Source organism: Rhineura floridana, chromosome 6 (assembly GCF_030035675.1).
Source record: "Rhineura floridana isolate rRhiFlo1 chromosome 6, rRhiFlo1.hap2, whole genome shotgun sequence".
Lineage (NCBI taxonomy): Eukaryota > Metazoa > Chordata > Lepidosauria > Squamata > Rhineuridae > Rhineura > Rhineura floridana.
Window position 1 is genome coordinate 80,222,226 of NC_084485.1, and position 25,885 is coordinate 80,248,110.

General features: G+C 41.6%; 1 protein-coding gene across 10 annotated transcripts in view; it reads left to right on the plus strand.

Annotated features, from left to right (window-relative positions):
* The window catches only part of PTPRF (protein tyrosine phosphatase receptor type F), an 834,986-nt gene that overhangs the window by 144,332 nt on the left and 664,769 nt on the right, over window positions 1–25,885 (plus strand). For all 10 annotated transcript variants that reach the window (XM_061632671.1, XM_061632670.1, XM_061632668.1 and 7 more), the window contains exon 2: window positions 10,112–10,199. The gene's annotated coding sequence lies outside the window, so the exon portion shown is untranslated. The remainder of the gene's footprint in view (window positions 1–10,111; window positions 10,200–25,885) is intronic.

Below are 25,885 nucleotides of genomic sequence, written 5' to 3' on the forward strand. Positions count from 1 at the left end.
ATGGAGATGATAGCTCAAATACCGATCCAAAAACAGTGGGCTGTAAACGCAAGGATTTGAAGGGTACACAAGACACTGGGAGAGAGAAAGGGATGCATGGCAAAGCTCACGATATATTAATGGAGGAATCCAATCGTGACTAAAGTGACTTCTGCTGTCTATATACCAACGCGCGGAGCTTGGGAAACAAGCAAGAGGAGCTTGAAGTCTTAGTGCATCAAGGCAAATATGACTTCATAGGGATAACAGAGACTTGGTGGGATGACTCCCATGATTGGAATATAGCCATTCAAGGATATAAACTCTACAGAAAGAATAGAAGCAACAGAAAAGGAGGGGGAGTAGCGTTATACGTCAAAGACAAATACACCTCTATGGAAATCAAAGAGAACGAATGAAGTGGTCCGGTAGAGACCATTTGGGTAAAAATAATGGAAGAAACAAATAAAACTGACATGGTAGTAGGTGTCTACTACAGACCCCCTGGCCAAGAAGAGGTGGTAGATGAGGCCTTTCTCAAACAAATCTCTGAAATCTCAAGGAGGCAAGAAGTAGTTGTGATGGGGGACTTCAACTACCCGGATATCTGCTGGGAGACAAACTGTGCGAAGCACAAAGCCTCCAACAAATTCCTGATGGGCCTTGCTGATAATTTCCTCTTTCAAAAAGTAGAAGAAGGAACAAGGGGATCGGCAATCCTGGACCTGATCTTAACTAACACGGACGAATTGGTCACGGGAATTAAAGCGGTCGGTACCCTGGGGGAAAGTGACCATGTAATGCTGGAATTTGGGATTCTGGGGAAAGCCAAAGAAGAATATAGTCAAATATGGACCTTGGATTTCAGGAAAGCCGATTTTAGCAAGCTCAGGAAAATGATGGGTAGGATCCCGTGGCTAGATAGACTAAAGAAAAAAGGAGCCCAAGAAGCGTGGGAGTTCATGAAGAACGTATTACAAAAAGCGCAATCGCAAACAATTCCAAAGAGGAAAAAAAACGGAAGACATCAGAAAAAGCCAATGTGGCTACACGGAAGACTGGTGGAGGAGGTCAAAATAAAAAAGAGCATGTATAAAGAATGGAAGGAAGGACGCATCACCAAGGAAGAGTACCGACGAGCGGCTCGGGCTTGCAGGAATAGCGTAAGGAAAGCTAAAACCCAGAATGAGCTCAGGCTGGCGAGGGAAGCGAGGAACCAGAAAAAGGGGGTTTTCAGATATGTTTGAAGCAAGAGAAAGACCAAGGAAACGGTGGGACTGCTGCTCAATGAGGATGGCAAAATGTTGACAAATAACAAGAAAAAGGCAGAAATGCTCAACGCCTATTTTGCCTCTGTTTTCTCCCAAAAAGGGACCAGTGTGCAACCTTGCATCAGTAGCAATCTCAGTAAGGGGTCGGGATTGCAGTTCAACATTGATAAGGAGATAGTCAGGAAATACCTAGTTAACCTAAATGAGTTCAAATCTCCAGGGCCTGATGAACTGCATCCCAGAGTATTGAAGGAACTTGTACTCTCGGAACCTCTTGCCATCATCTTTGAGAAATCCTGGAGAACGGGAGAGGTGCCGGAGGATTGGAGACGGGCAAACATCGTCCCACTCTTTAAAAAGGGTAAAAAAGAAGATCCGGGGAATTACAGGCCGGTCAGTCTGACTTCAATACTGGGAAAGATATTAGAACAGATAATAAAAGAGTCCATTGGCAGCTATCTAGATGACAATGCTGTGATTGGTAGGAGCCAGCATGGGTTTGTCAAGAAAAAATCCTGTCAAACTAATCTCATCTCTTTTTTTGATCGGGTCACTAGCTTAGTAGATGGTGGAAATGCTGTAGATGTCATCTATCTAGATTTCAGCAAAGCATTTGACAAAGTCCCCCACGACCTTTTGATTAGCAAACTGGTCAAATGCGGACTAGATGGAAATACTGTCAGGTGGATTCACAACTGGTTGGAAAACCGTACTCAGAGTGGTCGTTGGTGGCTCTGCTTCGGACTGGAAGGAGGTTTCCAGTGGAGTGCCACAGGGTTCTGTCCTGGGGCCGATACTCTTCAACATTTTTATCAATGACTTAGATGACGGGGTGGAGGGAAGCCTTATGAAGTTTGCGGATGATACAAAACTGGGAGGAATAGCTAACACAATGGAAGACAGGAATAAAATCGAAAGGGACCTGGATAGACTGGAAAATTGGGCTGAAATTAATAAAATGACATTCAATAAAGACAAATGCAAGATTCTGCACTTAGGCCACAAAAACAAAATGCACGGGTACAGGATGGGAAATACCCGGCTTAGCAGTAGCGCGTGTGAGAAGGACCTTGGAATTGTAGTGGATCGCAGGTTGAACATGACCCAGCAGTGTGATGCTGTGGCAAAAAAGGCAAACGTGGTTTTGGGCTGCATAAACAGAGCTATAGTTTCCAGGTCGAGGGAAGTAATAGTCCCACTATATTCTGCATTAGTCAGGCCTCATCTGGAATACTTTGTTCATTTCTGGACGCCTCATTTTAAGAAGGATATATACAAGTTAGAGCGGGTTCAGAAGAGGGCGACGAGGATGATAGCCGGTATGGAGAACAAGTGTTATGAGGAAAGGTTGAAGGAACTTGGCATGTTCAGTCTGGTGAAGAGAAGGCTGAGGGGTGACATGATTGCACTCTTTAAGTACCTGAAGGGCTGTCACATAGAGGAGGGTACAGATTTGTTCTCTGCTGCCCCAGAGGGTAGGACTAGGTCTAATGGTTTTAAGTTGCAGGAGCGTAGATTCAGACTGGATATTAGAAGGAACCTCTTGACAGTAAGGGCGGTTCTGCAATGGAACCGACTGCCTAGGAAGGTGGTGGGATCCCCTTCGCTGGATGTCTTCAAGCAGAGGCTGGATGGCTGTCTGCGGGAGATGCTCTAGCTGTGGATTTCCTGCTGTGAGCAGGTGGTTGGAATCGATGGCCTACAAGGCCCCTTCCAACTCTGTGATTCTATGATTCTATGAACGCTGGCAACCAGTTAGCCCAAGTACGCTCTATGCGCCGCCGCTTGGGCTTATCCGGTTCCACATCATCACCCTTGTCCTTGTCCTTTTTGGTTGGTTCCCTATATAAAAGTGAGAACAGGTCCACATACTCCCCTTTCCATATTTTTTCTTTAGTAGTGGGTAGCAGGTGAAAGCCTAGTGGGACTGATGTCTCCCCAAAGGGTATAGCTCTATCCCCCACCAAGCCCAGAGGGTCAACAGCCTCTGCCAAATGGGGTGGCGGATGTCATTGTACTTGTAGGCAACTGCCACACCTGCTCACAGGCCTCCACTAGCTGTTGTTGTGGCATGCTGTCCCCACCCCCCGTGGGCAACCCAGAGTGCCCGCACCCCTCCATCCCTGTAGGCGGAGAAAAGGGCCAGTAGGGAAACCCCCATAGGGGCCAACTCCACTGTGGCTGACCCTGTTGGTGTTGGTGTGCGGTGGAAGGGGACTCACACAGTGCGCCATCTGGTGATGGGTCCCTGGAGGTCTGCAAAATGGGAGCTATTCCCGTGGCTCCACTGGTCATCCTCGTGTCGGCCCGAGCTAGGATGGCATCAATGGCAGCCTTGTTAGTCCCACTCCCTGCGTGCTGTGTTTTCCCATGGGAGCGCTTAGCCGGTGGCTCCTTTACCCTCCCAGGTGCAGATTGAGCCTGGGGTGCCTCAGGATGACGTGGGCCATGCTCTAGGGCTTCCAACCTGGCCAGGATAGCTGCCCATGGCAGCCCATCCTCTTTTCATCTTTCTAAAACTGCAGGAGGCTTGTGGGCCTTACCTTTTCCCTTCGGCCCACCTTGTCCTTTCTTGGGTGGCATCCTTAGTTTAAGCAAAGGGGGGGGCAACTGGTAGGTCTGCACCTTGAGAAGGGAGGGGTGGGCACACACACACACACAAACCCAGCTGTACCTGTGTTACTACAGCCCAATCTTTACCTGTGCTACTACAGCCTGGGCTTTACCTGTGCTACTACTGCCCAGGCTCTACCTGTGCTGCCACCACCCAAGCTTTACCTGTGCTACCACCACCCAAGCTTAACCTGTGCTACTACCCTGTGGTGGCTTGAGTAGGCTTCACAGGCTGCCCCAGTGGTGGGAGGGGGGGTGGAGTGGAAGGCCCGCCGCCCGAGGATCTACCCAACATGTGCGTCCCTCAGGCGACGCTCCGCCGCAGCAGGGAAGGACGGCACGGCCGCTATGAGACTGTTGGGGGGCCAAAATTGGCTGTGGAGGCCCGAGACCAGATTGACCGTCCCCTAGCCCTCCCATGCCACCAGTTGTGATGAGGGCAGGGAAGAGTTTCCCCCGTGCAAGGATGGCACTGCGCGCTAGCCTCCACCCCCCAAGAGCCCACATAAACAAAATAAATTGTCCTGGCCAGAGTGTCCGCTGCGCCACTCCGAGGGTCACCGTCGCTGCTGCCGCACCTTGCTGCTGCCGCCCCCCAAAAGGCAAGTGGGATCGTCGCTACTTCCGCCACAAGAAAAAGGCCTGTTTCAAGGCCTCACTGCTGCTGCCGCCAAATTCAAAGGAGGACGGGAAGCCGGTGGCACGGGTTTAAATACCCATTGGCCGCCCTGCCCCCCCTTGCGTGCCATGTCAGCGCATCAGCACCACATGTGCACGCACTCCCCAAGTTGGTGGCCCAGGCTTCAGCTGCGGCTGCAAAACTCGCCCCTTTTTGCCCAGTAAGTACCAGGCATGGAGCGGGATAATATTGTGCTGAAATTTAATGGGACTTTTAGTTATTATTACAATTTATTTAAGCCATTTCTATACCACTTAATATATGTAAAAATCTCTAAATGGCGTACAGAAGATAAAACAGCAAATATTATAAAAATATACAATAAAGCAACAATACAAATGCATACATAATACAAATGAACACATAAATATTAAAACAATTGCCTTGTAATTCTCTACTTAACATCTCTCAACCTCCTGGCTCTCACCCAGGACTCCACCCATCCACCCTGGTTCTCACCCAGGGTCCAATACCCACAAATCCCCCCCCCCAAATCTCACAAGCTTCCTGCGGGATCCCAAAAATGGTGAACAGAAGAATGCGGCGGTAGCTGGAGGCCCAGGCCACCCCTGCGCTGGCAGGCACCATTGACAAGGATGCCGTTCTTGCCAAGGCAGCGTAGGTAGAAGTGCAGGGCGCAGATGGCGAGCTCCAGGTGCTGGCGCAAGATGAAGCTAGAGTGGCCCATGTTGAAGTCCTCAGAGTCCTGCGAGGAGCCGTGGCCCATTGTCACCGATGCCTGCCGCATCATAACCTCCAGGTTGCGGCCCTGAAGATGCGCCAGCACTGGAGGCAGCGCCAACACCAGGCCCGAGGAGGACCAGGAGGAGGCTGCCAACACCAACGTATTCTGTATTTACTTTCTTGTGACTTTTGAGTGAACATAGAAAAAGATTGTGTTGTAAATCTTTCTCTCCCCTTCCGATCCCTTTTTTTTAAGCAGTTGGGTAGGGCTTACTTAGGGGTCACTGTGTTTATTTGGCAGGGAAGTAATACTTATATATTTTTTAAAAATGTTCAGCAATGGTCAGCTGGTTTTGACAATAAACTGTTATATGGGGTGTATGTATTTTTACATCTTCTATGTGTGTGTGTGTGTATGGAATATTTTCAACAACCCTGTGAGGTAGGGTTGGGAAACCAAGGCAGCTCACAACAAGAAATAAAGTCATTTAAAGCCCAATAACCATAAAACAAGTATAAAACAGTTGTAAAACAATCTAACATGGCATGACTCAGTAAAGTTCCATATCACTGAGTTGCAGTCCTGTGCATGCTTCTCTGTCAGAGTGAGTAAACCCCATTGAATACATTGGGACTTGCTTCTGAGTAAACATGCATAAGATTGCACTATAAATATTTTTACAAGCTGTGTAAATAATACAGTAAACATCCTTGACAGTCATGCTTATATAAATATTTCTTCATACTATGTCTTGATATGTATCTGATTTCACACTATGGTTGTAAATTATTTACAAATTATTAGTTCTTCTACATTTTAAGTGTGCCCTTCTTCCTTGGGGTGGTCATGGTCCTCCTCTGTTGTTTTTACACTGAGGGCAAATTAGGCTGAGAGATGGTGCATAGCCTTTGGTCACCCAGTAACTTTTGTAGCTTATTTCCATTTTAAAATTTAATTAAAATGATTTATATGCAGGCAATGTTTATGAAGCAATGCAGATCCAGATAGTACATTTAAAGCACATCCATGGCATTTAAAGAGTATGACTTCCCCCAAAGAATCCTGGGAAATGTAGTTTCCCCCTCACAGTTACAGTTCCTACCACCCTTAACAAACTACAGTTCCTATGTTTCTGTGGTGAGATTTGTGTGCTTCAAATGTATATTGAATGTGCTTTAAATGCATGGTGTAGATCTGCCCTAGTATGCTATGCATTCATTACTGAATTGAAAAGAACAATTTTAAAAGATACTTTTTAAAACAGGGCTGTAGCTCAGTGGTAGGGCACATGCTTTGCATGCAAAGGTCCAAAATTCAATCTCTGGAAAAGACTATTGCCTGGAATCCTGGAGAGCCAATGCTAGTCCATGTCATCAGTACTTAGCTAGATGGTACCAAATGGCCTGACTCAGTATAAAAGAGGAAAGAGACCCAAGGGCCACAGTGACTCCAAAATTTATTTATTGATTTTATTTACAACATTTATATACTGCTTTATTGTAAAAAAAAGTCAAAACGGTTTATAGAAGAAATTAAAACAATAAAAGTATTGGCAAAAACAGACAGTTATTTAAGAACATTCAAAATAATAAAACCAACAATGAGTTAAAAACAGATAAAAAACATAATAGCTTCTACATGCTTGGGTCGGCTTGCCTAAACAAAAATGTTTTTCGCAGGTGCCAAAATGAGTACAATGAAGGCACCTGCCTAATCTAAATAGGCAGGGAGTTCCAACGTATAGATACTGCCACACTAAATGATCAATTTCTTACAGGAGCAGAGCAAGTACAATGAAAGCACACTTGAACTTGGACTGGTAGCAAATCGACAATCACTGCAGATTTCAGAGCAGAGCTATTATGTGCTGATAGGGTCTCACTCAGGTCAGCAATCGTGCCACAGCATTCTGCACTAACTGCACCCCCCAGGTCAGGTTGTGCTGCATGGGGATTTCTGTGACCTTGGCTGACTGGCTGCCAGAAGTTTTTCAGTTTTGGTTAGGAACCCTGACTGGTTGTGGGATGCTGAGTTTTCATAGGAATTTTGTTGTGGTTGGTATGGTATTGCATTTAAGAAATCACCACTGTCTTTAGTTTTTCTTTTTCTATTTGCATTTCATTTACCTCTGACCTTACATCCATAGAACCAACAAGAGTGGTTCTATGTGGTCAGCTCAACTCCCTTAATCCCACTGATGATGCACTTTGTGTTTTGCGTGACGGTTTGTTTCTTGCCCAATCGTGGTAAAAGAGAATCCACATACTGGGAAGTGTGGCTCCAATTGCTGTTGTTCCCAATCTACTGCCTGTGAAGGTAGATCAAACCATGTGTGTTTTCTCTCTGTCAGTTATTACTCACTGGAATTGGGTTGGCTGTCAAAGTGAATTTATAGCAGCCCACAGAGTAGGCAGGAAAGAGTAGATAATCTTCTTAACTCTTACTCATTTCTCAAACCTTTCTCTGCATTGAAGGGTTAAGTCTGTAAAGACGTTTGAAGCAGCCATGTTAAAAGGCAGGCAGGGCATTCTGAGCAGGGGGTTGCCATATCCTTTGATATGGATATTGTTGCAGAGGATCCCTAGTCAAGCCTTACTAACAGCACAATCCTAACAAGCAGCTGTGGTTGATGCTTAATGTATCATGCTTAATGACATCACTAGGGCCTGTCCCCTATGATATCAGTAGGGCATGCCCCTGAAATCTCAGGGTTTGGGATGCTTGTGACCTGGCAACCCTAGTTACAACTATCAATATTAAAACAGGTAAAACAAATAATAGCACAGCGTGCAGCCCCCGGACATGCCAGGACAGCAGTTGGGCGATGTTTCGGAGCGTGCGCTCACTCCCCATTTGCCAAGCGGCTTCCAGGATGCTTCAAATGCTTTCCCGCCCCCTGACCTTGAGCCTGCTGTTAAGGAGCCAGTTATTTCAGATGACTTGACGGAAGCTTGCCCCCTTTCACCTCGCTCGAGGAGCCGTGAGAAAAGAACGGGGCAGAGGGAGGTTTTGCGAAGGAGTCAGAGATTACGCTCTAAAACGTTTCCTACTTAAGACTGCAGCTCCTGGGTTTGGGTGCTGAGTCAACTTGTTCCATACGCCGCAGAGCATGTGTAGAGTTTCGTTAGGGACCTGAGTTAGCATGGAGACCTGTATGAAGCGTTCTGCCTTTGATGTATCAATTACTTTAATAAAACAGGAATTACTCCCACCTTCGACTCCGACTTGTGGCTTCCGCCCTGGGCAGGACAACTACTCTGTCTTTTCAGGAATCAGTTACAGTTTGTTGGCCCATATCCAGTCCATCATTGCCTCAAAGCACCTGTCTAGCATCTTGGCTGCTTCTCCTAATTCAGACAGAATAGGGAGATAAATCTTGGTGACCTCCATATATTGGTGACACTTCTCTCCAAAGCCCCTAATGATAGCACCTAGGCTTCATGTAGATGTTATGTAACATGGGGATGAGATGGAACACTACGGGACACCACAAGACGGCTCTCATAATGTTGAACAGTGCCCCCCTCCAAAAACTGCTTTGTGGAAACAGCTCTGAAGGTAGCAGAACCACTGAAGTACAGTGTCCCCAACCTCCCATCTCCCTGAACTGCTCCAGAAGGATATAATGGTCAGTGGTATAAAAAGCTGCCAAGAGGTCATAGAGAATGAGCAGGGTTGCACTTCTCTCTCCCAAGACATATAATCAAACAGCAAACTAGACAATGGCTAGAGTGCAAGTGGTACAATAGATGCGAGCAACTCCCCCCCCCATTGCTTTCTAAAGCTTTCACAGCACACTGCTGTTTGGTCAGATGACATCTCTGGGACATGATTTAACCAGTCCCCTCATCACTCGGAAAAGGTCTGCTGGGATTTGAAAAGTAACGCTCTAGTTAGCTAATTATTGGTGGCAACCAGATTGATAATCACATGGTTCTGGAAAGATAAGGGCCACAAAAGCTTGCTGATATATTGATAAAATGGAGTATTGCACAATTGGAAAAACTAACAAATTAAGAATGGTCAGAGGAAATAAACAGGAAAAGTTTGTTTTAAAATGGTTTGGTTTTATTAAGTATGTTAAAATGAGCAATGACAAAGCACCATCATCTCAGTATGCCTGTCTTTGGAACTCTTTAACTACTAGTTCACGCTGAAGCAAGAGCAGTACATTTGCTTTTGTCTCCAGTGCTGTGTGTGAATGAAGATGCAAGGGGAGTCATTTGGCAAATGGGAGCATGGTGTTGCCTATACACGGATGACACCCAGCACTATTTCACTATTCCATCAGAATCAGGAGAGGATGTACGAGTGCTGGAGTAGTGTCTAATGTTGACTATAGGCTGGATGACAGTCAGTATGTCTGAATCCTAGTAAGATGGAGGCTCTGTGGATCAGTGGTTTCCATGGGGAGGAGAACTGGGATATGAGGAAATAAATAAATTTTTAAAACCCTGATATGTAAGTCTTCCAGGCAAGGAGAGTGTGAGGTTATATCTATTGCAACACTTAAGTTATCATTCAATATGCTGGGTAAACCTGTGGACCCCCAAAATAAAATTCATTGGCATGAAACTGCTATTTCCAGAATTGCTTGCTCACATGAGAGCGTTGTTGGCACAAATTAATTAGGCTAGTTTTGTGCTTCTCTGATTCTTTCCTCACCTATAATCTTAATATTTTGGAGACCTCTGAGAAAGACTGTGGTATTTTTTAGCCGTAAAGAATATTCTGATTACAGTTTGTTTGGCAGACATGTACCAGTTGTGTATAGGGAATTGCAGTATGCATTCTAATGCTGTCCTGTGTACTGATATCATATATAGTTATTTTATGGAGGCTTTTAAGTGTATACTGAGATGTTTATTTTGTTGCATTCTGTAGGGTACCGCCTGAATGGGTCTGATCAATGGGAAAAGGACCTACAACTTCCAGCTTGCAAAGGAGCCATTAGAAGGTTTGCTGCAGTCAGGTGGGTATAAGTATGCACCTTATGGTGTATGGGTATCATTGAATGGAAACCACTGAAGTTCTTTGTTAATTGAAAATCTATCACTCTTAGGTTGTCTTTCAAAAAGTGCAAAGAAATGGTTTGTGCAACCTTTAAAACGAGGAAACTGGAAAATAGAGTAAGCCCAACAAATTATAGTTGAGAAAAAAATATTTGGCAAATTGTGAGTGTGTAAAAACTGACTTTAAAGGAAGAGTTGTTTTTGTGTTTTGCTGGGAATGTCCCTTCAACCTTGAGATTTGTTTGTAATAGAATTTGTATGCTTTTGTAAATTAATTCTGCATAAAATGTTACAAGTAGCTGAAGTTGCTCCTTTCGGCTTCTGTCAGATTTTTAAGAACTGCAGTTAACAATTGAACTATCCAGATTGTGTTTAACTCTTAGATCATGTACTATTTTGAAGTCAAGGTCACTAATTAACTTAGTTCTTTTTGTACTAGCAATCCCCCACCCCAATGATTGCATTTAACATTTACTTATATCCAAACAGGGCTTTTTATCATCTCAGTTGGAATGCATTGCTACATTAACTGCAGAAAAACAAGAGAAGAATCCTTTGCTTTTTTCATGTTATTAGGTTTTTCTGTATACCTACAGGATGCTCATAAAATATGGTGGGTTGGATCCATAGTGGTGTTCTTGTAAATCAAAGGGACTGAGAGCTAATGATGTTCCCATTAGAAGAAGGAAGGGAGGCAGTTTTATTTATTTATTTATTATTTCAATTTATATACCGCCCTTAGCGAAATAGCTCTCAGGGCGGTGAACAAACAAAATAAAATACAATATATCATAATAAAAATACAAAAACATATACAAACAAACAACAAAAAGCACAGCAAAAACAAAATAAATACTACAAAAATTAAAATACAGATTAAAAGATTAAAAAAGTTAAGAAGATTAAAATGCCTCTTTTCCCTTCAAAACCGCACCCGTACCACTTACCACACTATTCCAGAGGGTCCCCCAATCATCTGGAACAGCTTTTCAAGAGACTGCAGGGGAAATGCAGTATTGGCAAAATGGCTCCCCATATTTTTGATAGGAGCATCTATCTTGTGAGTAGGTTTCCACTTGCAAGAATTCACATATAAGGCCTTTAAGCTTGTTGAAGTCCTCTTAGGGTTATCTGCAGGGTGCAGATAACCTTATCATTGAGGGTGAGATTGGAGAATGCTATGTCTGCACTGATCCTTATCTTCCTAGATTCAGAGGTCCATAGTGGTGTTAGTGTCATTCTTCCCAGACAGTTGCAAACTGTCATTGCCTGCACCTAAGACTTGCTCACTGTGCTGGAACAATGAAAGCCTTGCATGCTACCGTTATTGAGTTCATTTAGGAGGAGGATAGATGGTGGGGACAGAAACAAAGCAGAGTCTAAAGGAAGAAAAAGGTAGGAATGGATGGGGCATAAAGAAACCTGAGATTTAAAAAAGTGGGGTAACAGCATTCAGAGAGATTTGTGATTGTTCAAGGAGAGAAGAGAGAGCGCATGTTATGGGTCATAGAGAGATAGAGAGGAAAAAGTGGGTTAACAGCTAATGAGTAAAAAGAAACAATTGAGTTAAAATAAAAATAAAAATGTTTTCCACTGTAGGTGTAGCGATGTAATACAAACATCAAGCCCAATGTGATGAGTTGTGTGGCTAGGATGGAGTATTGTCCTGCTGCTTCAGAATACAAGAGAGAAATAACTTATGTTGAAAACAATTCCAAATTGATATATGGAGAATGCCTGGGAGGGATGACCTTCTGTAGCTGGATACTGGCCTTACTAAGCAAAATGGAAAATCTTTCTTTCCAAACATATCTTGAAAATATTCAAGGATTGCTTTATTTGGACTAGTATTCTGTCACTGGGCTAGCTGGAAATGTGGTTTTATTTTGTTAGAATGCTTGGGATAGTTTGCAACATTATTTAAAAGAAAAAAAATAGAAAATAAAATATAAACTTAAAATAACCAAGTAAAATGGATAATTTAGCAAATACCAGTAGCATTAACATCCCAATAATTTCTATTAGTATTAATTTTTATCTGCTAAATTTGCTTATTAAATAACAGTTTAAAACTGTTGTATCTACCCTGAGCTGTTGAGATGAACTCGTGTGTGATTAATTTTTTTTTAAAAAATCTCCTAGTATCCATTTGGCCTGATTTAATACTGGCTGCGTGAATTATGTTGTCATCCCTACTCCTAGAAATTTATATCCAGGCATTATTTCTTTAGGTAGCTTTTAATTTGCAAGTTAGTTAGGGAACGTTATTCATTTTAGTATTAAATCCCTTCATTTCTTTAGCTAGCTTCATTCTAGCTTGTAATTCCTTCTCACCTTGGAGTTTGTAATTATGTTTGTGGAGGACTTAAAAAAGGAAATTTTGACAGAGTCTGGGTTTACTATTACTACTGATTCAAAGAGCATTTTGAGGTTGATAACACATTTGTAATTTTTATGCTTAGCCAATGAATCCAAGCTGTATCTGGGAACTCCCAATTTCATGAATCTGTGATCTAAAGAGAGCTTGTGATAATTGTGGATAACCATTTTACTGTGTACATTGCTGTGATAGGAGCATAAGATGGATAGGCCCTTCAAATAGCAGTTTAAAGGGGGTGTTTTTTTGTAGTGGTTGTACATCTGTACCCTTCGCTAATGGACAAAGGGTTTTGTAGGTGAACATGTCAAAAATTATGCTGAAAATCTGGAAACGGAGGTACTGAATAGAAATAAATACTTGTGTCACTGAGAAACACTGGATTGAGTGAACATAAGACCTTAACATGGGAATTTAAGAAGAGCCCTGCTGGATCAGACCATTGGCCCATCTAATTCAATATCCTTTTTCTTACCGTGGCCAACCAGATGCTAATGGGAAGTATATGCAAAACTAAATATGTGTAATTCAACTATTCATAGACGTATACTTACTTGGTCAACAATTCTGGGCTCAATAGTGAAATCAAGGAGGGAAATGTAGTAGAAAATCATAATAGATGCAGTGGTTTATTCCATAAAATAATAACATTCCCAATGCATTTCCAGCAGCAAATGTTCTTCAGCAAGGACAACTTGATGCACCCACCATTAAATTGTATGTAAAATGCTTTCAGACAACTCAAAAGATCACTGGTAGACTTTTGGTCCTAAATGTGATTCATTTAGATATTTTACCTCTTTGATCTAGCTTATTTCTTTTGCATTTTAGCCTGTTCTATCACCTGTCGTAAATTAGAAGGAGACAACAAAATTTGTTATAGATAATAAGATTATGAAGGCAAATATTTAAGCTCACAGTTTGGCATTCCAACAGAAGAATGTTACAGGTTGAAATACACTGTGGCATATTTCTTCTAAGATCTAAGACAGATCCCTTGTCAGCCTTCTGGTCCAGGTGCTCTTCATGCTAAAAAATTGATAAAAATTGTGTCTTTGTTGCAGCATGGAATGGGCTTAACACAGATGAACTCTAACCTTTCTCAAACGTTTAATGTTTACATTGTGGAATTGGAGTTAGATACCATAGAAGCGGTTGGAAAGAAAAGAATGTCCTGACAGTGGCACCATATCATGACAATGTCCTTATAGGGCACTCTTCCTAACATTTCAAAGGGAATGCTGGCAAGCTGCTGTGGTTAAGCTAAGTGGTCACTTGAAGCAGTGGCAAGGCAGTTTTTCTTGTTAAATAAATAAATGACTCTCAGCCATCTTGTCTTTTATGCACCCAGAAGTTCTGTGATTTTGCCTCTGTCCTTTTGCAGAAGATTAATGGTCTTCAATTGGTGGGTCAGGACCCATTTTGCTGTTGCAGCCTAGTTTAAGGTGGGTGACAATAGCATTACTGCCATCATGAAAATGTATGGTAAAAATTATGAAATGACTCCCCAAATTAATGTTTTTGCTAAAGATGGATCCCAGATTTGAAAAGCTGAATGAAGAGTACTAGTCTGCTACAGTCACTGGTATTGGCTTTCCTAGATTTCAGGCAGGGGTCTTTCCCACCCCCCAAAATGCCAGGGACTGAACCTGGTGCCTTCCACATGCAAGGCATATGCTGTTCTGCTAAGCTTCAGCTCTTCCCTAAAACATTTCCCCCTTGCCCTTAGGAACATAAGCCTTGTACTGTCAGATCACTAGTCCATCAAGCTCAATACTGTCTCTGGCAACAGCTGTTGAGGGTTTCAAAACAGGGGTATTTTTCAGCTGTATCTGGAACAGGATACTAGAAATTTAACCCAGGACATTTTGCATGTAAAAGCATGTGCTCTACCACTGAGCTATAGCTTATCAAATCACATACTTCCGCTCCCTGCCTCCAGCCACCTTCTGAGTCAGGCTTCTGACCCATCTAGCTATCTAGCAACAGATTTTCACAACCTTGGAATGAGATTCTTCCTGCTGCTATTACATAATATCCTTTAACTAGAGATGATAGAAATGGAACCTTTAGAAATTATGACCTTTATGCTTGCATAGCATTTACTCTACTTATGAGCTATGAAAGTTGTGACCCTTCCCCCTTTCAAGACAAAGTCCTGTTTATACTTTTCAGGATAGTCAGTCTAGTGATATTAAAGAAACACAGTGAACTGGAATGCTAAAACAGATACCGTATATTCCGGCGTATAAGATGACTTTTTAACCCAGGAAAATCTTTTCAAAAGTCGGGGGTCGTCTTATATGCCGGGTGCTGAAAAAGAGCGGGAAAATTAAGTAAAAAAAAAAGCTGCAGCGGGAGTGGAAGCAGTCGCAGCCGCCATCCAGAGAGACCGTCGCGGCGAGGAAGGCAGCGCAGCGAGGCTCAAGAAGTTACTGCCCTGAGGAGGGAAGCCTCGGCAGAGCCTGAGATGAAATTGACTAGAAACGGCATTACTGCCGTGAGGAGGGAAGCCTTGGCAGAGCCTGAGACGAATTGACTCAAAACGGCCAGATACAGGAGAGAGAAGCCACAAAAGACTCCTGGGGAGAACTTGGGCAAACTCTATATTTTAACTGGAAAAGTTGGGGGTCGTCTTATACGCCCAGTCGTCTTATATGCCGGAATATACGGTATTTTGTAAAATTGTCTCTAGAGGTTCCTTAGTCAGAAAATATGAAGTAGTATTGATCCCCCTTTTTCTCTGCCTTTTCTATGTAATGCAAGTAAATGATAATATAACAAATTATCATTGGTGTGTCTGTGTATGAACAGGTGGTTAATGTTTTACCTATTGCTGCAAGTGGAACTCTTCCCAGGCAGCATATATTTTTTATAGTTCAGCTACTGGAATTCCTAGTAAACACTTTAGATACTATAGGATTCTCTTAAACGCAAGTTCCATGTAGCAGATGACAGAACATAATGAAAGCATAAACTGTTAACACAAATAAACTTGTCAGAGGTATAACACTGCTGCTATAAATAGATGTAGAAAATGTACACTGGGTAAGGATGATACATTGTGGGTCACCTTTGAGTTGCATAGTAAAATCAACTTCCTGGAAATAGTCTTCCGGGGTGAGCCTGAGGTTAGGTCAAACACAAGTTTTTTAATGGGCGAATTTTAAAAAATATTTTGAAGCAGATTCCGGCAGTGTTGAATGAGAAAACTTAAGCCTGGTTTTTGGTTTGACATTTGCTGCAGAATCCTATAGTTTACCGATGAATAAAGGTATACTATTTCCCCTTCATTCAGTAGGGAAAAGCAATATCAATATTAGATTTTTATTACCTTGGTTACCTTATTTCTACTTACCTTTAAGCCTGGGTTTGTTCAGCACACTATTATTGACCTTTGGCCCTCTTCATCCTAACCAAACCAAACCTGCACCACCTATGACCCTGGCTCATGTTATATGTTAAATTAAAGCTTCTAATTAATTTTGTAGAGCATCTAAAATGCACGGCAATATTCTGAGTTGCTTGCATAATTCAAGCAAGGTAATTTCACCCTAGTGAGGTCACCATGGTGTGAAACTTCAAATAATTTGGATTACTTTTGAATACATGTAGTTTATATTTTGCATAATGCTGAGTTTTCAGGTCACTTACTTTGTGACCCAGCATTCTTTTTCACTGGCAGATTTGTAATGGGAGGTTGCGCAAATTTGCTATGCTGGACATGTAATGCTCTGCTTTCAGCTTTTCCATGCAGGGGATCATTATTGCAGGGCAAGAGAGACTTCATTCAGTTTTTATTACATCATTACTGACAGGACTATTTCATTTGTGCTTCTAAAGTCTGACAAATAACATGTTAAAGCCTTGGTGGTCAGATAATCTAAAATGTTTAAGAGGGACCAAGTTTGAAAGGGCCGGAGTAGGAAAGTTATAGAGTTCCTACCTCACCATTGGTGCTGCTAACTTCTTTTCACTCACTTATCTTTGTGTAAAATGCCTCACTAATTCATTGATAAGATAATATTGGCAGAATATGCCACTGCCTCTTTTCATGCAACAAATATCTATGTCCTAATAATTTGAGCCAGTACTGCTCACCATGGGTCAGCCCTCAATGTTCCATTGTGATGTTTATTGCTAGACCTCCAAACTTCATCAAACTGTGGACCACAAACTTCATACAACTATGTACACCAAATAACTACCCAGAAAACTTTATGGTGTAGCCACCTCAGTCATTATGGCTTTTGATTAATATTAAAACAACTCTTACTGTTTCATGCCAACATTGATTAAGTGTCATGGAACTGCTCACCTGCATGGTTTGGAGAAGCCTGTATACAGGGTTTTGACAAAACGTGCTTCTCAGCTTTACAAGCTGCCAACACCCCTCTATTAATTTAACAAATTAATGCATTTTAGCTCACTTTTCAGGCAAAAAAAGGTTTCCAGACCAGTAAAAAGCATACTAGTTCCTGCCCTCAAGTTTACACTCTATAAAGACAAGATACAAAAAGAAAAAGGGATGGAGAGGTAGGATAAAAAGCAAAATTCAAGCACCAGTTCTTAAGTTACAAAGTTCTTATATTGACCATAAAAGGTTCATGGAGAAGAGCGCCCAAAAGGACTTGGACTTTCAATATAGCCAATGGGATGTGTCTCCTTATCTTCTCTCTGCTGTAGCCTCTATGGACTGCTTCTGTTTCCCCGTCCAAGAAGGGAGTGCCCTTACAGAGTTTGATGAGGGGTATCTCCTTGGGTAAATTCTCTGACAATCCCTTCAGTTTTTTGGGAAGAGGGTATAACAAGCATCATGGATCAGGCTGCTATTGACCCATAACTAGCTGCCAAACACATCAAAGGATACCAGCTTACTCGGTAGTTTCACTCCCCCCATGCCCTTTGAATTATAGCCCCTGGGCAAGGCAATCCACAGAAGTTTTTGGAAAGCTACGAACAAGGGTAGGAGCAACTGCCAACTGAAATAAAGGCATATTAACAAATCATGTACATACCTTTCTTTTATGACCAAGGAAATATGGATTTCAAGAAATTGCCTACCTTCAGTTTGCATGTCACTATTTTGGAAGTGTTAGTCAAATGTAAATGAACATCTTCTTGCTAAAATATTAACTGGTGCCTTAGCTTAGTGACTGGTGTTGCAAGTCTCCTTTGTGAACATTTATTATTAAACTGTGTTTAAGTAGTACAACAACAAGGCATTCCATTCCAAATCACCATGAGAGAAGAACATTGGTTATATTTTTATGTGGTCTGCTTTATTTTATGAACACAGTGTCAGGACTGAGATCTCAGAGGGGGGCCTAGGAGTCTGCAACAAGAGGAAGGTAGAACTGGGGAGGACTTCAGTAGTCTGCCCAGTGATGGCCTTGCCTCGTAGAGGCAGGCTGTGGTAGATGAGACTGAGGAAGAAACTCCCAGTCCCTAGCCTTCGGATTATGCTATGCCTCACACTCTGCCCTCACTGCAGGAGGAGGTGGAGGCAAGGGCAGAAGTGAGGCCAGGAGAAAATCTGGCAGAGATGTCTCCACTCCCACCACCATCTGCGCTGGCATGAATAGACTGAGCCCATTCTCCAGGCTGTCCATAGGAGTATCCAGGAGATAGTTCCCATGCAAATAATGTGCCCAACCCAAGATTACTGAAGGGGTCTCAGGGCATGTCAAATTGTTGTAACAAATTGTTGAGCAGCCATGTCTAGAAATACCTCGTAGAGTCTTAGATACTTGTGCAATCTGTAGTCTGATCTATGTACCACTCTAGAGTTAAATTTCACGTTACAAATAACAGAGAAAAGCATGGCAGTGATTCTGATTCTGATTGGGTTGGCCAAGTCATTAGTGTTCCATAAAGTAGGAAACAGCTGCACTGAATTGGTAGAAGCTTCAAAAGAAAACTACCTCTTTACAATTCATGACTCTTCCCTTTTGGTCTAATAATGCATGGAGGTTGCTTTGCTTTTTTGTTCAATAGGGAAAGAATCTTCTCAGAAGCCTTGAGCAGCAGAATGTTTTGGTGCGTGTATTTGAATTATCAAAATCAGTCTTGGGAATCATTATTAATTTTATTTCCAAAGTTAATAGTAGTTATTGTTAGCAGTTATAAAGAATGATTTGCCTTTCTGTAGTGTGTATTAGCTTTAACATTGATTTTGTCTTGAAAGTGCCTAAAAAGAAAATTTAGAGCAATAAAACAGGTGTGAGAGTACAGGTTTTGCTTGTATTCATAAACATTGTACTTTAGGGATTGATATGAAATAGAAAACCTTCTGCAGTTTCTATGAAATGTAGTACTTCATGTGTTAAAACAGCCCCAGCTTGATTATAAAGGCCTTATCTTACTGTGTGAAGAATTTATGTGTAAATGCATATTTTGCCATTTGCCATCTTTGGGTTGCTTTATACTTTTCATAAATGGCAGTTGTGTTTATCTTTGGGAGGCCACAAAAATGCACTGCATTTGATGTTACCACTTTGACTATTCTGTTGGTTTATTTTGTGAACATAGAAGAACTGAAAAGGCTGATTAGAGCTGAATATGGAAATGATAAAAGCAAAAGTTGAGCGCCAGGAATTTGTGTGTAGGCTTTAAAAAATTCTTTAACTTGCAATAGCTTGAACACTTTACGACTCGCATTGGTTTTGTGTTCTTACGTTTAACTTCGTTGCACCCACCCTTTGCCAGCTCTTTAAGCTCCATTTATCTCTTGTTAATGGTAAATATGTTAGGATCACCAGTGTCTATTTGAAAGTGCTCCCTGGTACAATATGACAAGCAGGGCTGATCGAGATATTTAATGTGGGATATACTGTTTTCAGCCTTGGAAGTTGGGAAGCATGAAAGGAAAAGAACTGAAAGAATGATTTAAGGATAGAAAATAACAGTAACTGGTAGTATATGCTCGACTAGGATTTCAAGGTCAGATGATATTTCTAGAATGAATTAAGAAGCTCCTGAGTGAGTGTCCTCCCCAGCACTGTGCAGCCCAGAGGGCTGCTTGATTTTTTTAGAAAGCTCTGAGCCAGTGTGGCATAGCGGTTAGTGTTGGACTACTACCTGGGAGACCAGGGTTCGAATCCCCACACAGCCATGAAACTCACTGGGTGACCTTGGGCCAGTCATTGCCTCTCAGACTCAGAGGCAGGCAATGGTAAACTACCTCTGAACACCGCTTACCATGAAAACCCTATTTATAGGGTCACCATAAGTCAGAATTGACTTGAAGGCAGGCTATTTCCATTTCAAGCTATGATGCTTTGTACTGAGGGAATTGTCATGATACTCTCTGCTGACTCTGATTCAGACCAGGAGTGGCAGGCACTAGAGTAAGAGGATGATGAATGGGACGGAGAGGGGCATGAGACAGCTGGGCAGAAGCCAGTTGATGGTGCAGCTCCTCTGCCTCCAGATGTCTCTGGCTCTGATGTTGAAGCAGGAGACCCAGAGGCTTCCCTTCCTCCACCTGTGGAGTATCTTAAGAGGTGTCCAAATGCAAAGTGAACAAACAACTTTCTAACAACGCAACTACAAACACACTTCTGGGGATTACTAATCTCTAATCCTGGCTTGGATTCTAACTCTTATTCTACTAACCGAGCAGAGTTCACAGAACGCAGCTTCTGTCTCTCATTCCTCTGAAGCCCCCAGTCCCCCAGAAATGTACTCTTGCCAGTTGAGGGACTCTTTGGAATGGTATGGGATATGTTGTGGGGAGTGGCCACAGATGGAGGTGCTCCCCCCCCTTACACAAATGAAGGAGCGATTTAGAATCCAGGCTGCTGGCCTGCTTTGCACATAACACTAAGCCATTGTTTGGCTACAGTATGATTTGTTGGAATGCCGAAATCCAGATCAGCAGACTAACCATGTTTTTTCTGGCAACATCCACTATGTGATGTCATTGTTTGTTGGTTTTCAAACCAGGATTTATTTTAAATAGGGTTTTGTATTGTATCAGCATCCTTGCTTATCTATGGTTTGTTCGGTCACTCCATTCCAGATGCTCAACAGGGTGCATAGGCAAGAGCAGCTGGAAAACAAACCCAGCTTTGAAGAAACAAGTTGTGGCCATAACTCAGCTGGTAGAACGCTGAAAGCAGAGATATATAGAAGAGAGCTTATGTTGGTGATCCAAGTGAACAAGTATGCCTTTCCTAGTGAAGGCATGAGGAAGGGCCATAACTCAATAGGTAGAGCATTAATTTTGCATATGAAAGGCCCCAGATTATATCCCCAGGGCTGGGAAAGATTCCTGTTCGAAAACCTAGAGAATTGCTGCCATATGGAGCTAGATGGACCAATGGACTGGCAGTGTATAAGTCTGTGTTTATGAAACGACTCATGGCTTGTTGCACACACCATGATTTAGAAGAAAATATGTCTTAGCGTTTTGTGTAAATCAAGCAACAGAGTTTAAGATGACTGCAATACTTCCTTTCATGCTTTAAATATTGTCACTTTTCCCCACCAAAGTGGGGATTTTATTTTATTAGCCACCTTGAAGTCTTTTGAGGAAAGTCAGGATAAAACTGTTTTAATTAAAATAAACAGAGCAGGGGTTGAAAAGAATGTCCCTTCTCCAACTGCAGTGGCACAAGTCTTGCCACTTGGAAAAGATCTGTAATTGTCAGAATCCATGTATTTGTAGTCTTAGTAAAAAATGATCCATCCTATCCTCATGGATTTCTAGAATACAGTCGCAGGTCCTATATTAAATTTATATAAATAATAATTATAATAAATGTATTTTTAGTATTTGTGTCCGCGATTGTCTTTTTGTATCTTGTTTCCCTCTTTCCCAATTATGTTGTGTCAATTCAGTGTTTTTGTTTTTACTGTTGCCTACATTACTTATTTTCTTTCATATTTTCTTCAGTCTCTAATTTTTGTTTTCATTATTCTTACTTTTTTTTGTTCTCCTTATCTTTGTCCCTGATTGTTGTAGATTTTTATAACAAAAACACCTTTAAAGATCTGCAGATTTTATTATGGCTTGAGCTTTTACAGGCTAAAACAGAGCCACCTCTTTTTCTGACACACCCTTTTCTCTCTTTTAATTACATTTTATGAAATATTTCCAAGACATTTATAATAAAAAAGTCAAGAATGTCTTAAGATGATAAATTCAAAAGAAGAAAAAAGTGTGGAAAAAAATTAGACTAGATATTAGTTGGAAAAGCATCTTTATCTGTAAGAATATCTGGCCAGTAGGGTTGCCAGGTGTCCTGCTTTTGCCTGGAGACTCTAGATTTTTTGGGCTCCTCTTTGGGTGAGTCAGCTTAATCTCCAGACTCTCAGCTTTCATTAAAAAAATAAGTTTCTGTGTGGTCTGGTTCACGAGATATTCACCAAAACGTCAGCCGCCCCCCCAACACTTCTATGAAATGGCCCCCGAACTATGGAATGCCCTCCCAGACGAGATACGCCTGGCGCCTTCTTTGTTATCTTTTCGGCGCCAGGTAAAAACCTACCTTTTCGCCCAGGCTTTTTAAACATTTTAAATTTAATTTTAAACCTAATATGGATTTTAATTTATAAACTCATGGCAATTCTATTTCGGATTTTTATCATGTTATATTTTTCACACTTGCTCATATTTTAATTGTGATTTTATTTGTTGTACACCGCCCTGAGAGCTTTCTGCTATAGGGCGGTCTAGAAATGTAAATAAATAAATAAATAAATAAATGATCTCTTAGCTGACTGCTCTAACCCCTCCCTTTCAGGTTTGTACCCAATAAGTGAAGTCAGGGTTGTGATTGACAAGGGATTTCTAGGCCTCCAGGCAGTACCTACACTCCATTGCAAAGGTAGAAAACTATTGCTTTTCCTGCTTATGTGAAAATCTCATAAATTGAGTAAGAATATAGCTTTCAGCAATAACAAAAGTCAGGAGTCAAACAAGTTTAAATTTTCCTGGGCTGTTGAAGATGGCAGTATTTCAAAAACCTTCCCAATATGAAGCTTTAATCCAATACATGCTTTTCTGGGAGTAAAGCTGCAATGCTAATCCCACATCCCTGGAGTAAATCCCATTGAATTCAATAGGACTTATATTTGAGTAGACATTAGACATGGTTAGGATTGTGCTGTAAATTAATGGGACTTTTGAGTGAACATAGCACAGGATTGTGTTTGTGTTGTAAATCTTTTTCTCTCCCTCAATCCTATCTTTTAAAGCAGGGTAGGGTTTACATAGATATCAATGCTTTTATTATGTAGGAAACTAATACTGATTTTATTATATTTTTTAAATGTTCTGCAATGACCAACTCATTTGGACAATAAACTATCATATGGGGTTTATGTATTTTTGCATCTCCTGTGTGTGTGTGTGTGTGCGTGCGTGCGTGCGTGTGTGTGTGTGTGTGTGTGTGTGTGTGTGTGGAGTCTTCCCAACAACCCTGTGAGATAGGATTGCAGATTGGACACCAAGGCATTTCACAAGAAGAAATAAATCCCTTTAAAATCCAATAACCATAAAAAGTATAAACAGTTGCAAAACAGCTTAAAGTGGCATGATTCTGAATTTTGGCTTGGGTAAGTTTTCCTTATCATTTGAGGCTGCAGTTGTGTGCAGGCTTCCCTGTTTGAGTAAGCGCCACTGAGTACATTGGGACTTGCTTCTGAGTAAACAATCATAGGATTGCACTACAGGTTGTATAAATAATAAGCAACTTTCACAGTCATGCTTATATAAATATTTCTTCATACCAGGTCCTGATAAGTATTTGATTTCACACTATGTTTGTACATTATTACTTCCTCTACATTTTAAGTGTGTCCTTCTTCCTTGGTGTTGTCATGGTTCCCCTCTGTTGTTTTCATCCTGAGGGGCAGATTCGGCTGAGAGATGGTGAGTACCCCGTGGTCACCCAGTAAACTTTATAGCTCATTTCCATTTTAAAAAATTTATTAAAACAATTTAATGCACACAAAGTTTATTAAGTAGATGCACACAATACATTTAAAGAATATTGAACTCGCATTTAAAGCTCATGACTTCCCCTAAAGAATCCTGGGAAGTGTAGTTTCCCTCTCAGTTACAGTTCCCACCACCCTTAACCAACTACAGTTCCCATGATTCTGTAGTGGGATTCATGTACTTCAAATGTGTGTTTAATATGCTTTAAATGAATGATTTAGATATGCTGTGCATTCAGCCCTAGATATGCTGTGCATTCATTAGTGAATTGAAAAGAATAATTTTAAAATATATTTTTTTAAACAAGAAGGGCTGTAGCTCTGTGGCAGGGCATATGCTTTGCATGCAAAGGTCCAAAATTCAATTTCTGGAAAATACTATTGCCTGGAATCCTGGAGAACCAATGCTAGTCCATGTCATCAGTACTGAGCTAGATGGTATCAAATGGCCTGAGTGGGTATAAGGTAGATTCCTTTGTTCCTAAAAGTGGAAAGAGACCCAAGGGCCACAGTGACTCCAAAATTTATTTATGTATTTTATTTACAACATTTATATACTGCTTTATTGTAAAAAAATCTCAACTAGTTTACAGAAGGAATTAAAACATAAGATTATTGGCAAAAACAGTTAAAGACATGTATTTAAAACATTTAAAATAATAAAACCAACAATGAGTTAAAAACAGATAAAAAACACATTAGCTCCTACATGCTTTGGAAGGCTTGCCTAAACAAAAATGTTTTTAGCAGGTGCCAAAAAGAGTACAATTAAGGTATCTGCCTAATGTCAATAGGCAGGGAGTTCCAAAGAGTAGTTGTTGCCACACTAAAGGACCGATTCCTTACAAGAGCAGAGCAAGTACTATGTGGCACCCATAGCATGGAAAGCACACCTTGAACTTGGCTTGGTAGCAAATCAGCAACCAGTGCAGATTTCAGAGCAAATGTATTATGTGCTGATGGGGTCTCATTCTTGTCAGCAATCGTGCCATGATATTCTTCTCTAACTGCAGGCCCCAGGTTGTGCTGCATGGGGATTTCTGTGACCTTGGCTGACTGGCTGCCAGGAGTCTTTTAGTTTTGGTCTTTGGTTAGGAATCCTGACTGGTTGTGGGATGCTGAATTTTCTGCCTTACTCATAGGAATTTTGTTGTTTTAGGTATGGTATTGTATTTAGGAAATCATCACTGTCTTTATTTTTCTGTTTGCATTTTATTTACCTTTAAGCTCACTCCCTTAGATCCATAGAAATAACAACAGTGGTTCCATGTGCTCTACTGAACCCCCTTAAACCCACTGATGATGCATCTTGTTGGTGGCATAATGGTTTGTTTCTTGCCCAGTAGTAGTAAAAGAGAATTCACATACTGTACTGGGAAGTGTGACTGTAATTGTTGTTGTTCCCAAGCTGCTGTCTGTGAAGGTAGATCAAACCATGTGTGTTTTCTCTCTGTCAGTTATTACTCACTGGAATTGGATTGGCTGTCAGAGTGAGTTTATAGCAGCCCACAACGTAGACAGAAAAGGGCAAAGAATCTTCTTACTCTTACTCATTTCTCAGAACTCTTTCAGAAGTGAAGGGTCAAAACTGTAAAGAAGTTTGGAGCAGCCATGTTGAAAGATATGGGCAGGGCATTCCAGGGAAGGGGTTGCCAACCCTGCTTGGATATGGATATCTTTGCAGCGGATCCCTAGTCATACTTTACCAACAGCACAATCCAAACTATATCTCCTCAGAAGTAAGTCCTGTTGAGTTCTCTGGGGCTTAGTAAGTGTGTTTAGAATTGCATCCTTCAGGGGCATCCATCTTTACTCCTCAGTGCTCCTATCTAACATCTCCACAACACTCCTTTCTTCCTACAATGGCCTTTTGATGACTGGCCTGGCCTGAGGGCCCTTAAATCCTTCTTGCCAGAATCAAGTAGGCTAGATTAAATGTTCCCTACCCAGGCTCTGTCTTTTAGCTAAGATTTCTGTCTTAATTTCCAATCAGAGAAATGTTTTTGTTTGAGTGGTATGCTCCAAGCAACTGTGGTTAATGCTTAATATATCATGCTTAATGACATCACTGTGCCCCGCCCCATGACATCACTTGGGCCCACCCTGTGACATCACTGTGGACCATCCCCATGACATCTGTATGATCTGCCCCCGTGACATCACTAGGGCCCGTCCCTGAAATCTCAGGCTTCGGGATGCTTCTGATCTGGCAACCCTACCAGTGGCCAGTGGAGCAAATAGGCCATGAAAGCTATTTCTTTGTCGCTAAGTGCTCCTTACCACAATCAGTTTGAGCAAGGGAACTCTTGTGTTAACTGCCTT